Raw genomic sequence first — 15,392 nt, forward strand, 5'->3', positions numbered from 1 at the left:
TCACCTTGACACAGAGACCCACTCACAAGGTGACCATGACAAAAGTGTACAATGGAGAGAGGGATCCCTTCCCCCTCCTTCCCTTCCTCCTTTACATTGACCAAATGTCTTTCTAAATGACTTGCTGAGCCAGGCTGTTCTTATATCTTGTACATAAATGGACTCTGTCTTACAACCAGAAGATTCAGGGGGGAAAAAATTCCATCTCCCAATGTGAAAAGATTTAAGGTCAGTCACTTTACACTACAAAACCTTTTCACAAGAGCAGCATGATAAAAGGATTTGCAAGCCTACCTGCAACATGGTTTCTAGCTCCAAGAAAAACAAGAGAGTCTATGACATCCTGTTGGGACTGGACCACTTCTTTACAGACTTGGAATAGAAAGAGTTGGGGAGAGAGGGATGATATTAATACTAAATATGAAGAAAATCCAACTTGCCTCCCTACTTCCAGTTACTTAGTGTTAACTTTTATGGGCGGAACATCTGGTAGCTGAGCATGTGTGATTCACAGAAAATGTATCACATTGGATCACATTGGGTCACACTGCAGTGAACACAATAGTACCTGGTAACAAAACCACTACAACGGGTGGCTTTGAGGGTTTATTTATTGTTTACTCCATCAGTGTCTAACAGCAGGTGACAGAAGTTATGTGACTCAATACCTGCAAAGCACAACACACTCCTTGGACTGAAGCATTTTAGAAGTGCCATTCATGAAGTCAAGTGATCTTAACAGGTGTTCCAGCTTAAAAATAAACTATTTATGTTAGGCACTGTGGCCCAGACAAATTGCACTTCTTTCAGCAGACTTCATTTTGGCAAAGCAAGGACTATCAGAAAGGGCTTACCCAATACAGAAAGAAACTATTTAAAATGTACAGACCAGGCCAACAGCAATGGGGGTCTGGAGCCAAGGTTGTTTAATGTAAACAGATTTACAGTAGCTAGAAGCGGTAGCAAACAGTAGTCATCAAGCATGCCCATGGATTTGGAAGAACATGAAGATGGGAAGGTCATGTCCACATTAGAAGAAGGAAGCAAAATCTGCAGAATGGAAAGGAGACCTGCATATGAAAGAAAATATAGCTGGGGCAGAGAGAAAGCACCTGTCAAGGGTTTTGACTGCGAGGTGACAACAAAACCCTGGTAGATGTATTGCTAACCTCCCTCTTCCCTCCTCCTTTCCCTTTTGGCCTCTCCCTCTCCCCGCTTCCCACTGAGGACAGGCAATCGGGAGGAAAAGGGGGACAGAGAGAAGAGAGTTGGAAAAATTAAAAATGTTTTACTAATGCTACTAATAAAAATAGAGAATATAATACAAAATATACAAAACCAATCTTGAAAGTCCCAACAACTGCAGAGCCAGCACCCAAAGTCCTGGATTGGACTTTGCAGCCAACGGGAGCTGGATTCAGTCTCTCACTAGGCCTCAGTTCGCAGGGACAACTAGCAAAATCCTCTCCTAATGTCGGCCATAAGCAGAAGGGATGAAAAAGGGATGAGATCCTCGTTATCTCCCACTTTTATATGAAGTATTCACATGAATGAAATGTTATACACCGTTGGTCAGTTTCTTGGTCACCTGTTTCTTGTTGCACCTCTGGCAAGATGTCCATCCATGCTTATCAATAACTTTGCATTCCATTCCTATGTTTACCAAAACATGTATCTGATTCTCCAGGAAAATGCAGCTAATATGAAGGCTTCAGCTGACAGCCAAATTCACTAAAAGCGAAACTTGTTTTTTAACAAAACCAGGACAGCACCAAATGTGGACAAAACCAATGAACATATGTAGGAATGGAGTACTCACCAGGGAAGAGGATAAAGAATTCAGCTTGCCTTTCTCTTATGTCAATTTTATAACAGCCTACTCTGCCCTTTCAGTCAATAGAGTTATACTAATTTATTATTATTATTATTATTATTATTATTAATGTCAGAGCAGAATATGAAATGGACCCACAAGGCTGAGGAGGTAGATGGCAGATACTGGGATAAAGAGGCATCTTAATAGAAAAATCAGGATGTTGCTCCTTGATTTTGTGTTAGAGAGTGACAGGCCTGTCCTATGTTTTGTTTAAGTAGCAGGACAATTCATGGGTGTGTGAGGAGCTCTAGTGTCCCCACCCCCATTCCCCTTTGCCACTGTCATGCCCAAGGCCAAGTGTAGAGTCTTGCATTTGGGTAGGAACAACCCCAGGTTCCAGTATAAGTTGGGGAACGACCTGTTAGAGAGCAGCGTAGGGGAAAGGGACCTGGGGGTCCTGGTGGACAGCAGGATGACCATGAGCCAGCACTGTGCCCTTGTGGCCAGGAAGGCCAATGGCATCTTGGGGTGTATTAGAAGGGGGGTGGTTAGTAGGTCCAGAGAGGTTCTCCTTCCCCTCTACTCTGCCCTGGTGAGACCACACCTGGAATATTGTGTCCAGTTCTAGGCTCCTCAGTTCCAGAGGGACAGGGAACTGCTGAAGAGAGTCCAGCACAGGGCAACAAAGATGATGAAGGGAGTAGAGCATCTCCCGTATGAGGAAAGGCTGAGGGAACTGGGTGTCTTTAGCTTGGAGGAGACTGAGGGGTGACCTTATAAATGTTTATAAACATATAAAAGGTGAGTGTCACAAGGATGGAGCCAGGCTCTTCTCACTGACAACCAATGATACAACAAGGGGTAATGGGTGCAAACTGTAACACAGGAGATTCCACTTAAATGTGAGAAGAAACTTCTCAGTGAGGGCGACAGAGCCCTGGAACAGGCTGCCCAGAGAGGTTGTGGAGTCTCCTTCTCTGGAGACATTCAAAACCCGCCTGGACACATTCCTGTGTAACCTCATCTAGGTCTTTCTGCTCTGGCAGGAGTATTGGACTGGATGATCTTTTGAGGTGTCTTCCAATCCCTAACATTCTGTGATACTGTGAAGAGCCTGGCCATCCTGAAACCTGTGTGGATTGTTTCTGTTTGGACTGAGTGGGTGATGAAGTACTTTATCAGCATGTACAACAAAGATATCTCTGATCTGAAGGCCGTAGAATCTAAAGTATGGCATAGAAGGTAAAACATAATTAAACAAAAAAACGTGGGTGGGTACAAATAACAGTGACAGTATACTGATCAGGTCACTATGTACTGAGTACTTGATTAAGTGTGAGAGATTTCCTATAAGCTGAGAGCCATAAAGTTCCATCCTGGTCAGTATGTAAACTCTTCTGTGCATTTTGGCAGCTGAAGTTGAACCATGTGAAGGCAAGCTGAAAGTCCATGTTCCACTTTCTTTATGAGCAGCTATTTTTGGAAGCTAATTACCCCTCTTTAGGGAGTTGGGTTAACATATATTTGTGGGTCATGAGATTAGAAAGCAGAAAGCTTCAGCTTGATGGAAATCAATTTTAATATCCCTATGACTCTGGTAGCATAAGTGTCAACACACCATATACATGTCTTACAGAGGCTCCTCTTTTACAATTAAGCCACTTGATTTACTGCAGGCATGGCACTTGAACTGAGAGAGCTAGGGAGGAGTTCTGTTTGCAGGGGAAAGGGAAGAACCATTCATAGAGTACTCTTAAGCATAATTGCTTATTTCTCTTAAATTATCATATGAATTCATATCGAATTGTATGTATATATTTGTGCCTGAAAGATAATCATTTGGAAGGGAGAATATTTTCACCAGTTTGGACTTTTCTGTGTATTTTACACTTGCAGTACTACTGCAGTGCAAATCTTGCTAAATTCTCTTCTGAACCCTTAGAACATCAGCCCTCAAACTGAGGTAGACACAGAGATCTCAAAAATAAGGAGAAAAAAAAAAATCTACCTCCATGTTTCTTTTGAGAAAATCTCCCTCCTATTTGCCAAGCATATGGAAAGAATAAAATCACCACGCTTTATCCAATGGACTGAAATATTTCTTGCATTGAAATACATCCTTGCACACAAATCAGTAGTGTGTAACACCTCCTCTATCTGTCTTAAACCCTGAGTAAGGACAGACTCCTATACCAAACAGCCACTGGAAAACAAACTATTTCATGTTACGCGAAGGAAGAGCACAGTGTTTGCAGCTCCCTCTGAGGAGAGTCCAGGGTCACCCACCAAGGAGGGACACCCATGTGAGTGGGGACAACACGCTCTCTGAGCAGCCTGAGAGCTGGGGTATCAAGGTTGAATGTTCCCGGTGTTGAGTCCTTTGCACCCTTTTTGTGGGGGGGAATTCTGGCTATGGAAAGGTGAGCTGCTGGGGAATGGACAGGGAAATTCCATTTAATAGGTTAAGTTGGGCAGAACTGATGTTGCTTGAGCTTGGATTGTAATTATTTTGTGGAGGGCAGAAGAAGGAGGGAAGGCAGGGCATTGACAAGGGGAAAGGAAAAGACTGTCTCAAATGAGCTGATGAAGGACAGGTTATACAAGGTGTCTGCGTATTTACAGGTGGGTAGAGGAGGTCCAGATAACACAGAGAACAGGCAGCATTTTGTCTGAAAATCTTCCTATCTGCTGCTCTGGAATAGGCACCACCACAAGAGTGAAGGTATTGAGATCAGGTGCTCCCACAGCTATTTCTTGTTGCTGGAATGGCTGCAGCCCAAGCAAGAGGAGGAAGGTTACCCAGATGCAGATAGGGCAGTACAGGTTTGAGGCAGTGGCAGTCAGGAGTTCTGCCACATTTGGGGATCTTTTTGTGGGAACTGTGTTCCATTCTAGGCCTTCTTAGGCTGAGTTGGAGTTGTTCAGCCTGGAGAAGAGAAGGCTCCAGGGACACCTTATTGTGCCTTTCAGTACTTAAAAGGAGTCTATAAGAAGGATGGGGACAGACTTTTTAGCAGGGCCTGTTGTGATAGGACAAGGGGTGATGGTTTTAAACTAAAGGAGGGGAGATTCAGGCCAGACATGAGGAAGAAAGGTTTTACAACGAGGGTGGTGAGACCCTGGCCCGGGTTGCCCAGAGAGGTGGTAGATGCCCCATCCCTGGAGACATCCAAGGCCAGGCTGGACGGGGCTCTGAGCAACGTGATCTGGTTGAAGATGTCCCTGCTCATTGCAGGGGGTTGGACTGGATGAGCTTTGAAGGTCCCTTCCAACCCAAACTATTCTGTGATTCTGGGCACCATGTTCTGCGTCTTTTCCTTCAGACTCTGGCTCTCTCTAGAGACTGCAACATGGGTATTTTTTTTTTTTTTATTTCTTCTAAACTGATTTGTACCAGCTCCTGTTCAGGATACAGGAATTTCTTAACAAGCATATATGCCATTTTAACACTAGCTAAATTAGGAAAAATCTTGTGTATAACATTTTGTTTTTTTAATAGATATATTAAACTGGAATGATTTTGCAACAGTGTTAGCAAATAAACCAAACTAGGTAGCACTAATCTGCACAGATTAATTTGGTTCTCTAGCCCCTGTCTATGGGGCAGCAATCTTGCCACGCTTATTGATTATCAGACAAGACTACTAATCCCCTTAAGGTCATTAAGTGTACTTAATTAAAGAGCAGTTAGCAAGCTTCTCTTTACCAAGTTAATAGTGACTGTTAAAAGTGATTTGTACATCACCAATATGTAGCTATTAATCTAAAAGTCAATTTGTCATTTATATTTTCCCAAACAAATACATTCAGTAGGCTGCAAAGGAGGCTAGAAAGCATTCAGCATCTGTTCTTGCAGTTTGTGCAAGGAAGAAACTCTGATTTCTTAAACTGTAAGGCCTAGGCGGTACCAGTTTCCCCCACTGTCTTCTATAACCGAGTCCTATTCCATTCTGCACTGGCAGTGAGAGGATAACAATCTTGGGAATATTCAGTTCTGACAAGTTTCATGAAAGGTAACAGCAAGAGGGAGAAGCTTGAATTTCAGTTTTCTCTGTCAGAAAATTTGATGCTCAGAATTACTTTCTTTGGCTTTTTGACTGGCAACTGGGGCATGAGAAGTTTCAGAGAAGTTTCTCATTAAAGTCAAGGAAGGAGGCTGGAGTGTCTGGGTGACTTTAAAGGTATGGAAGGGAAAACCTTGTTCTGTGAATCTCAGAATTTTTTCATTACTCTATGCAAATACGAACACAGACAAGATTTAATATGATACATATTTCAAGACTAAATACATAATGAAATACAGAATGTTTTCTGCTTCTTACCTAATTTATTTTGTGAGACAGTTATGTATAGGTTGGATTTTCAATATAGTTGTTCTTTCACTAGCAGAAACCTTTTGGTAAAATTAAAGGAAAAAATATTGAGCAAAACACCATGTGTCTGTCATGTACTCTGTTCTACAGACTTAAGTATGTAATTTAAGACCAAAAGCAAATGTATCTAGAAAATTATGAACCTCAGTTGAGTCCCTTTTAGGGTGCCGGGTAAGATGAGCGTTCCACTGGGGATGGGGGTGTAGGGGTGATGGTCACTTCCAATAGAACAGCAGCTTTGGAGCACTCCCAGCCAAGCTCTGCCAGCAGGGACCTCTCAGCTGTGCTTCGTGGTGCTGCTCTTGTAGAGAGTCTCCAGCTGGTGAGGAAGGCAGTCTCTTTCACTCTTTGACCTGAGTAGGTAGCTTTGCAAGAGTGGAAATGCAAGTTCAGGGGCTGGAGAAAATCTCAAGGTAAAGGACTCACCTGTAGAGTATTTTAGACTTGGGAAACTTGCAAGGATAAAATGTCAGTCACAAAAGTATTGGTTTTAACCCATTTTAAGGCTTATTTATTTGCCTCCAATATTTTTTTCTTATGAATCTGATGTATATAAATCTTTTACAAAGATAGGCCTCATGTTGTAACTTTCTTTTCCCATTAAAAAATAGATTCTATCCCTGCCAATGGGATAAAATTCTCATTTTGATCTCTAGATGCAAGTATATTCATAAGCCAGGATAAAACATTATCTGCCCTGATCATACCACCAGTGTCATTCTGGGATAACACCTGCATTTGAGAATGTCTTTATAATATATTATTTTTATTTTACTAATCAAGCCTGTTTAGAAAGTTAGCAGGCACCTTGACTTATGCTGAAGGTCTGTCTTTGTCAGAAGTACTGATTTAAACTTTTTGCCTGCTCTGTATGTTATCAGAGCTTTCTGCAAGAGTGCTAGAAACAAAACTATGGAATTGATCTTGCTTTAAAAAACCAACCAAACAAAAAACCACACACCACCAGACATACATGGCAAAAAAATTTCTGCTCTGTCCATCTAGGAACAGAAACTAGTTCCCTGCATTTAATACAAGCTTCAGAGTACAAGTCAGATTTTTTAAAAGTACTATTATTCTCAAGGTCAAGCACATTAGAAACCTATATAGTTACTATTATTTGTGTACAACAGAGAAAAAGGGTACCTTTTAGTTACGAGGCTTTTTCAGGTTTTATCTAAAGAGAAAGTTAACTCTACATGACAAAGGGCCAAACCAGCATCTCTCCTGAAAAACCCTTTGGTTTCCACTAGGGTGCCAAGGAGAGGTTTTTCCCAGCAATAGGCTTGGGGCTCAGCTGGAGCACCTGTGCAGTCATCTTAATTTTGAAAATGTATATACTGTTAAATGACAGCGCTCCCTCCCCCAAAATACATTTAATTCGAAAATTTCCAAGCAGCTTATCTGCTAACAATCTTTTAATATTCTATTTATTTATTTAATATTGTTGCTTGGGCTGCTCATATAATCAGATAAAGGTCATTAAACCAAATTTATGATTAAATAGGATAAAACTATTTATTCTCTTTACTCAGCCTATTAATGTTATAGCTTATGCTGACTGAATGCTGATATTTCAAATGAATTTACTACATTTTTTCAAATATCATAATTATATGAAAAAGCTATATTATCTCAGTGTGAGGATTACTTTCCACTACCTTATCTGCCATAATGTCTGCACATATTGGCCTTCAGATTTCCTCATGCTGCAAACTGCAGACATTTCTCTAAGTCTCCCATCTGGTAGCTGCATTAACCTCCACATAGTTTTGTTTTGTTATTCTATTCCTTAAGTCACTGTTAAGGATTTAAGAGAGTGTTTCACACATTAGTCAGGCTTTGTGTTTTCAGGTTGGCTTGCAAACCAAAGTTTTGTGTGTTTTCTCCTTTAATTGCAGCCAAATTGTTTGTGCTATGGGGATGTCACAGTGTAAAGCAACTGCCTAGTGATTCTGGAGTGTGTTGGTGGAAGAGTATTCTTTCAAAGATACATTCACTAAAATTTTACTGAGTTGAGCACCTATCTCAAAGTTATAGACACTTGCAAGCTTTCTGTTTGGGGAGAAACAGACTTAAACCTGTGTATTAATATTTTCTATGCCAAGCTGGAAGGGACCACGCTGAGGCACAGTGCATTTGCACCTCCTTTTGTTTTAAAAGCTCTGTGGTATTTGATGGTTTTCAAAAGCAAAGTTGCTGTAGTTTGAGTTGTTACTCTTTTGCCTAACCTTTTTTCTCCTCTTAACTGTCTGTGACCTTGGCTTCAAAGAGGTTTGATTAGAAGCACATAATGACCACAGCCGATTTGATGGCTCTTGTGTAGATGCAGACTGCAAAATTGTAAAGCTCAGTTCCTCAGTCCCTATTGTTGCAGATATCTGGCCTGTTAACTCCCATTTTTAAGATGCCTGACAGATCTGAACCCATCCATGTGTAGTAGAGTCCTAGCTCTAAGAGAGAAGTGATGATGTGAACAGTCTACATGCAAATGGCATCTTCTTAGTGTGGATGCTGAGACTGGTCTTTGTGACAGACTGGTGACCGCACAGTAGCAGAATAGGTCTGGTTCCAGCAGCAAACTAAGAACACAGAAAAAACAAATTTCACCCAGAAAATATTTTGTGATGGTCTATTTTGAAAGGTTCCCAAGTAGGTATAAAGCAAAGACTTAAACTAGATTTAAAAAATAATTTATTCACACTTTCTATGCTGAAAATTCCTAAGAAGTTAATTTAGAGTTCTTCATAAGAATTGCTGTGTTAGTTCACCTCCAGATTGTCTGCTTTCTTGACTTTTTCCCTATAAAAATTGGACCATTTTCTTGTCACTGCTGACTCCTGTCTTCAGTCTCATATTCTTCCAGGTTTTTCTGAGTTTCCCATTCTCTCAACAGCTGGCCTCAATTTCATCATCCAAAACTTCATTTCTGTAGGCAATCAGGCAAATGAATTGTCTTCATCCATGTTTAAAACAAATTCATTCTAAATTAGTCCGTGCCCCTTCAGCGTTAATTTTCCATGACTACTATAGTCATTGAGCTTTATAGCATGAACACAAGCAAATATTAAGTTCGAAGGCTTAAATGTTTTTCAGTGAATTTTAAATTCTGGGCTACATCTTCAGCTATGATTTGAGTCAGTAGGAGTCTTCAAAGCCAAGGGATACAGTTTACATGGTGTGTTGAGAATAGCAGCATTATGTTGTCCTCATCCTAGTTGAAGAGCTGGCCTGTAACTAGTCAAAATAAATTGTTTTGAATTATCAATATTAACAGCTTTTAATGCAAATTACTTAAATTACTCAACTGTGAAATCAAAAATGTTGAATGTATCTAAGTATTGCTTTGGTCCTGTCTGAAGTCAACATAAATGCTTGCTATTTTGATCTGGGGTAGTTGGCTGAAAACTACTTAATATTTATTACAGTAGTAAACATTTCAATATGAAATGCACTGGAGTTTTGCAGTTGTTTCAGAGAACAGGGAAAGCTCATACAGCTGTAAGGTTTTAGAACATTTCTTATATCTAAGTAAGATATGCCTCTGATGTATCAGTATTCATATGAGGAAAGAAAGATATAAATCTTGGAGTCAGTCAGGACCACAAGCAGTGGCTCGGCTCCTCCTTTGAACTGTTCTCCAAAGGAACGTAATTTAGGTGGACTAAATTACCCCTCAGAAAAGGCTCTCTATATGCACTAAGCACAAAGAGAAAAGAGCCTGTTTCTCATGTAATAAGAGTTTTAAATACCTTATGCGTGTAGTCTCTCAGTTGAGGCTTATTCCACAGCTCTTAACATTCACCCTTCATGAATTAGGGTACTGGTAAACACCATCAACTTACTTAACATTTAAAGCAAGGTTCAAATGGAAAAGTAATATATGAGAGTGTTACTTCAGTCCTATATATGTCATTTTGGAATTTGATATTAGATGATGCAAATATGTCATTTTTTGTCTGCTGATTCAACTTATTCCAGTTTGATCTGGTGACAACAAAGTTGTCATGTGGAGTAAATTTGACTCAGTTAAGGTATGTCAGGAAGAGAAGAAATGTAAGTATGCAAATAAAGTAATTTCCACAGGGCAGATCTACTCATGACAGGACTTGCTATCAGTTGTTCCCCTTCTTGGCTTTCTCAAGAGAGAAGTTAAGGTTGAGAAAATATGGACTGAGTTATTACTACATGCAGGTTCTCCACATGCAGGCTAAAGTATGTTGACAACCTGTCCATGAATATTTTATTTCCATATTAATCTGTGATACAGTCAAATAAGCCCTCTCCACTTTGGGGGGGAGGAAAAGTGGGGGTAGTTTTTATAATAAAAAGCTAGCGTTCAGTTTGGCAGCTTCGAAAAGAAGGTTTTCAGCATCTTTGAAGTTTTCTATTGCTGCTGTCCACCCGTCATTGTGGACTAACATATCAAACAGGTTCCAGATGATTTCAGTGATGCTCAGTGCTCTATTTAAATTCCTAAAAATGTGTCCTACTTATCAGACTAGTATTGTTTCGCATATGCTTTTTATAGCCATGAGTATTTAGCTTCACGGCATCGCGTGAAACAAACACCCTCGAGTCCCTGCTCCTCGTGCTATTTCTGCTCTCATTTTATGTGTTGCTGTTGGTGGCTTAGTTCAGGCTTCCCTGATGTATCAGTGGACACCATTGGGAGCTTTACATGGCAGGGAGAAGAATCCCAGTTCTTGATTGTAAGAGAATGACATATTGGTCATGAATGCTAAAGACCAGCAGGCACTTTCTACACAAAAGCCTTCATAGAAAATGCTCAAAATGTAAAGACTGGGAGTTGGGAAGTGGAGCAGGGGGGAGGCAAGACACTGTATCTTGTCAGCTCCCTTTTTATTCTATTTGCCTACAAGGAGATTGCATCTCATTCGAGTAGGAAAGAGCGCTGGCAATGGGGAGTGTCTGTCTTCAGAGGCAAAGGGAAGAGAGGCCAAGCCTGACACTGGGAGGTGTGTATGACAGTGCATGGGTTATGGGGAGCAAACACATTGCCCCGGTGCAATTTTAGTTATCCTTTCCTTACACAGATGCACAGGAAAGATTATGAATCATCTCCGTGGAAGCATGCTCCACCTCAGCATTATAGAACAGGAATAAATTTTAATTCACAGATTTCTGGTTTCTCCCTCTTCTTGTTAATTTCTGGTCTTTTTTTAATTTTTTTTGTATGTTTGTGGGCATTTTTGTAGGTGGGGAGTGTGTGTGTTTATTTTTTGGCTTTGTGGGCATTTTTTTGTTGGCATTTTTTTGCACTCATAGGTTTTTTCTCATTTCCCCTGGAAATGAAGCCTTGGAAGACTTTTTTTTAATTCTTTAATTGTCCCTCAAATTAAGTACAATCTTCACATAGGGTAAAGTATCACAAAAACATCTTGGAAGCAAGGAAGAGGAGAACAATTCTGAAGATCCCATTTAAAATATCCTAAGAGGCACAAAGTCTCCTATAAGTCAGCACATGGTGGGTGGAAGGAATCTTAGACTCTGAAAGCTGGAACTTCTCTCAGCAGCTGATGCTGGCTTTGGTCCTCTGGACAGTTTGGCTCTCAGGGGTTAAGTCACACTAATCTGTGAATCTGTCAAAAGAGAGAAATAAATCTACCAGATGACACAAATTATTTCGCCTTGACACTGAATATTTCAGTTCAGCAGTTGAAATGAGAAAACAAAAAAGAGAAACAAGATTTAAGCTGGGTAACCTGAGCTGTCTTGGTCTGAGTCACTGAAGGCCCTGAGTCAATACCCTGGGCTACGCCCAAACACCTTGAAGGCCTGAGTCAGCTTCACACTTTTCCAGATTCCACTTCTGTTGTATGACTACTCAGAGTTCAACCGTTATCTTCCTGGATCACGACTTCCAAATAAAAATTTCTTCAGAGTTGCTACAGATATTCATGTCAATCTTATGTTCCCCGGCCTTTCTGAGTAAGCATTCTTGCAGACTTCAGCCAGGTTACTAATATAAGGCAAAGAGATGAGACACACTTTTGTAATATTGAATTGTGAAGGTCATAACTGTTTCAGTTTCAAATTTAATTTTTTGGATATCCCAGCAAACAATGCCTTATTGTGCTAAGTAAACTGAGATGGCTGAATTCTAACGATGAACTTTATTTTTAATAAGCTAAATTGTAATGGATTTCTAGGGTATTTCCTTCAACTTGTGAAGCAGTTTAAGGATACATTTCATGATGGAAAAACATGATTTAAAAGTGTGTTTGCCATAACTATTATAAAAATGATGTGGCCTTAGTCTGTCCCATAGAGAACAAATAGCATTAGAGGTGCAATCTAATGCTCTACTCATTATGATAGTGAGGTACTAGTTTTCCTGGGCCTCAAAGAAACTACAGTAGTTCCTAGTACTTTCACCAACATAAATAAATATCAATCTTTTTGTAGTTCCAAAACATTCTTGTCCTTTGCATTCACTAAAAAAGAGGAGAAAATAACTTAAAGTTGCCTCATATCTTGATTTTAGGTAAAAGCAAGTTGGAAGTTTTATATAGAACCCAAATGGATGAAAAGAATTAAAGAGGATTAAAAGCCAGCAACAAATTTTGATGGCATTGGAAACTTTTAAAGCATTTTCATTAAATAGACAGGTATTTTGGTCACAAAAATAATCATGGTAACTTATGTCTGTTCTGAAATCACTTATTTTTCTCCTTTTCAGTTAGAGACAAAAATTTCCCAGCAGAATAGAAATGATGTGGTATAGGTGATCTACTCTCTGCCTACAAAAAAGGAACTGTCAAAGGTAAAAGAACCATCAGGCTGTCACTTTTTCCTCTGAACCCTGATGCCATTCCTAGCTCTCCTGAAAAGTTAATAAGCCTCAACAGAAGTTCAGGACTCACAAGGTGGCTGGTGAGATCAGAGCTACAGCTGGGATGGAGCTTCGTGAACAAGTTTATAAGCTGTAATGTACCCAAAAAAGTTTACATAATATTAAATTATATTCTTTGAAGAATCCATTATCTCTAACATTAGGAAGGAATATCACCAGTCATTTGTCATTCATAGAAGATTCATTTATAGACTGGACTGCTGAAGTCATTACATTTTGCTTTCTTCTAAATACAGTCACTTACGCATGGAGCTTTGAAACACTTGTAGTTTTTCCAGCTGTACAAACACTAAATTGCTATGGAGATATTTGGATAAATTTCAAAATTCAAAGTAACTTTAAAACTGAAAATAATTTCAGTCATTGAAAACCTCTCAGGTAGACAACAGAAGTGTCAAAAAGCTGGATGTACAGTGAAATGCTTCAAATACAAACCATGGAGTATACATCAGTCATATTTATATCACTGAGTTAATGTTTAGTAAGTTTTTAAAAAGTTTAAAACAAATGGTTGTGGGGTTTTTGGTAGACAACTGCTTCTTGAATGATTTGTGAAGGTTAATTGAAAAAATCATTGAATTCTTCTGGAAATCAGTTTCAACAAAAGGTATGTATATTTGAAGGACTTCTGAAATATTTTTTAGTGGCTAGGAAGTAAATGGCATGTTTTAAATATGTAAATAAGATGGTGCATTAAGAGTCATCTTGCCCCTCAAAACTGGACTGTAATATGAAGTCATGTTCTCATTTATAGTGTTACACTCACGTTATGCTGATATAATGCTGGTATTTTTAGTGCTACTTGGTAAAATTTATATAATAAATTAACATCAAGTGTGTAGAAGATGATGGTAATTACTTCTCTTTATCCCAAACATCCAAATGCTGAAAGGCATAAATAGAGATGGTTATGTGATTTTTGTCAAGGTGTCCTTGAATGAGAGGATTTAAACCCCAACACTGTTGCTTGGGCCCAAGCCAAGTAATGTGTCCTCATTGGTCTTGAGGCTTTTCCTGTGAATGCAGCTGTCACTCTCCTGTGCAGTGTATCCTAATGGGATGAGACTTCTATGTCCAGTCCCTGTCTAAGACTACGGATGTCTAACTGAGGCTATAGGAACCTCCAGCTATTTAGCACCTCTCACTTGAGCTCAATGGATTTTCATTGCTCTGAGACCAACTCTATGAGAGAAAAAAAAATATTTCAATTATGAGATTTATAAAATATGTATTAAGCAAATGAGCTTGATTAAAAATACATACATATATCATATTTAATATAAATTACATGCAAAGTGCAAGGGGATCATTACCTGCTATTTAAACCTTCTCTATATGCAAAGACTGCACTGTTTTAGCAATATTGATAACAATAAAGCAGTGCATTCCCCAGTCTTCAGCTATATCAGTATAAGCATATTGGTGCACATAACACAATTTCCCTTCCCTTAGTGAAACTGGGATATTAGGATTTACCTTTCTTCAGAGATTTCAAAGAGGAGTCAATTGGACTGTGGATGTACCAAATTGTTTGCGTTTTTTTGCATACTCCTGATGAAAATTGCTCTGACATTTGTGCATATTCATTAGAATGGTCATGAAAATGCAATGATAATGGGGTAAAGTAGTTCTGCCTCTCACAAAACCAATGGAATGCATTTTCCTAGTATTTTGTCTATCTAGTGATGTCCTGTTTCTCTTACACTCTGTCCCTTTTCCTCTGTTTTCAGATGTAACTGTCAAGATCCTGGGCATCATGTGCTGCACCTTGTCAAGGAGATGGGTGTAACTACAGGCGGGCTGAGTACAGCCAAGGAGAATGTATCGTCACTGAGTCCTGCCTCCTTTTCCATCAGTGGTGTAGCTGATTTAAAGATCCCTCTTTGACTTAGCTAGTAGGTTTAGAGTTCTCTGGGCCCTCTTCCTCTCTTGGCTCCTGGGAAGGAGAAAGACACCAAGAAGCATAATGTCCTAGAAAGTCATGCCTCAGTCTATGTAACTGGTTCAAAACCTGCCACTAGTCCTGGCCCTGGAAGGAGACTTTAAGAATCAAGTAAATACACAGCTTGGGATATATTTCCTCAAAGCAGACTGAGACTGGTCACTGTGTCTAGAATGGGCGATCCTACTCTTGCCAATACCCTTGTACTCAATTTTGGCACTTGCTTGACTCCTTGGTGAGTGGATTCAATCTGCTAAATCCTCTGGGTGGAGTGGGACTGCCCATTTGGGCAGCAGTCAGCTGTTGGATTGGGTCTGCTGCATCCTCTAGCAGCACCCTTTCCCTCTGTATGTCCTGACACATTTCCTATGCCATGTCCTTATC

This window comes from Patagioenas fasciata, chromosome 3 (genome assembly GCF_037038585.1).
Source record: "Patagioenas fasciata isolate bPatFas1 chromosome 3, bPatFas1.hap1, whole genome shotgun sequence".
Classification (NCBI taxonomy): Eukaryota; Metazoa; Chordata; class Aves; order Columbiformes; family Columbidae; genus Patagioenas; species Patagioenas fasciata.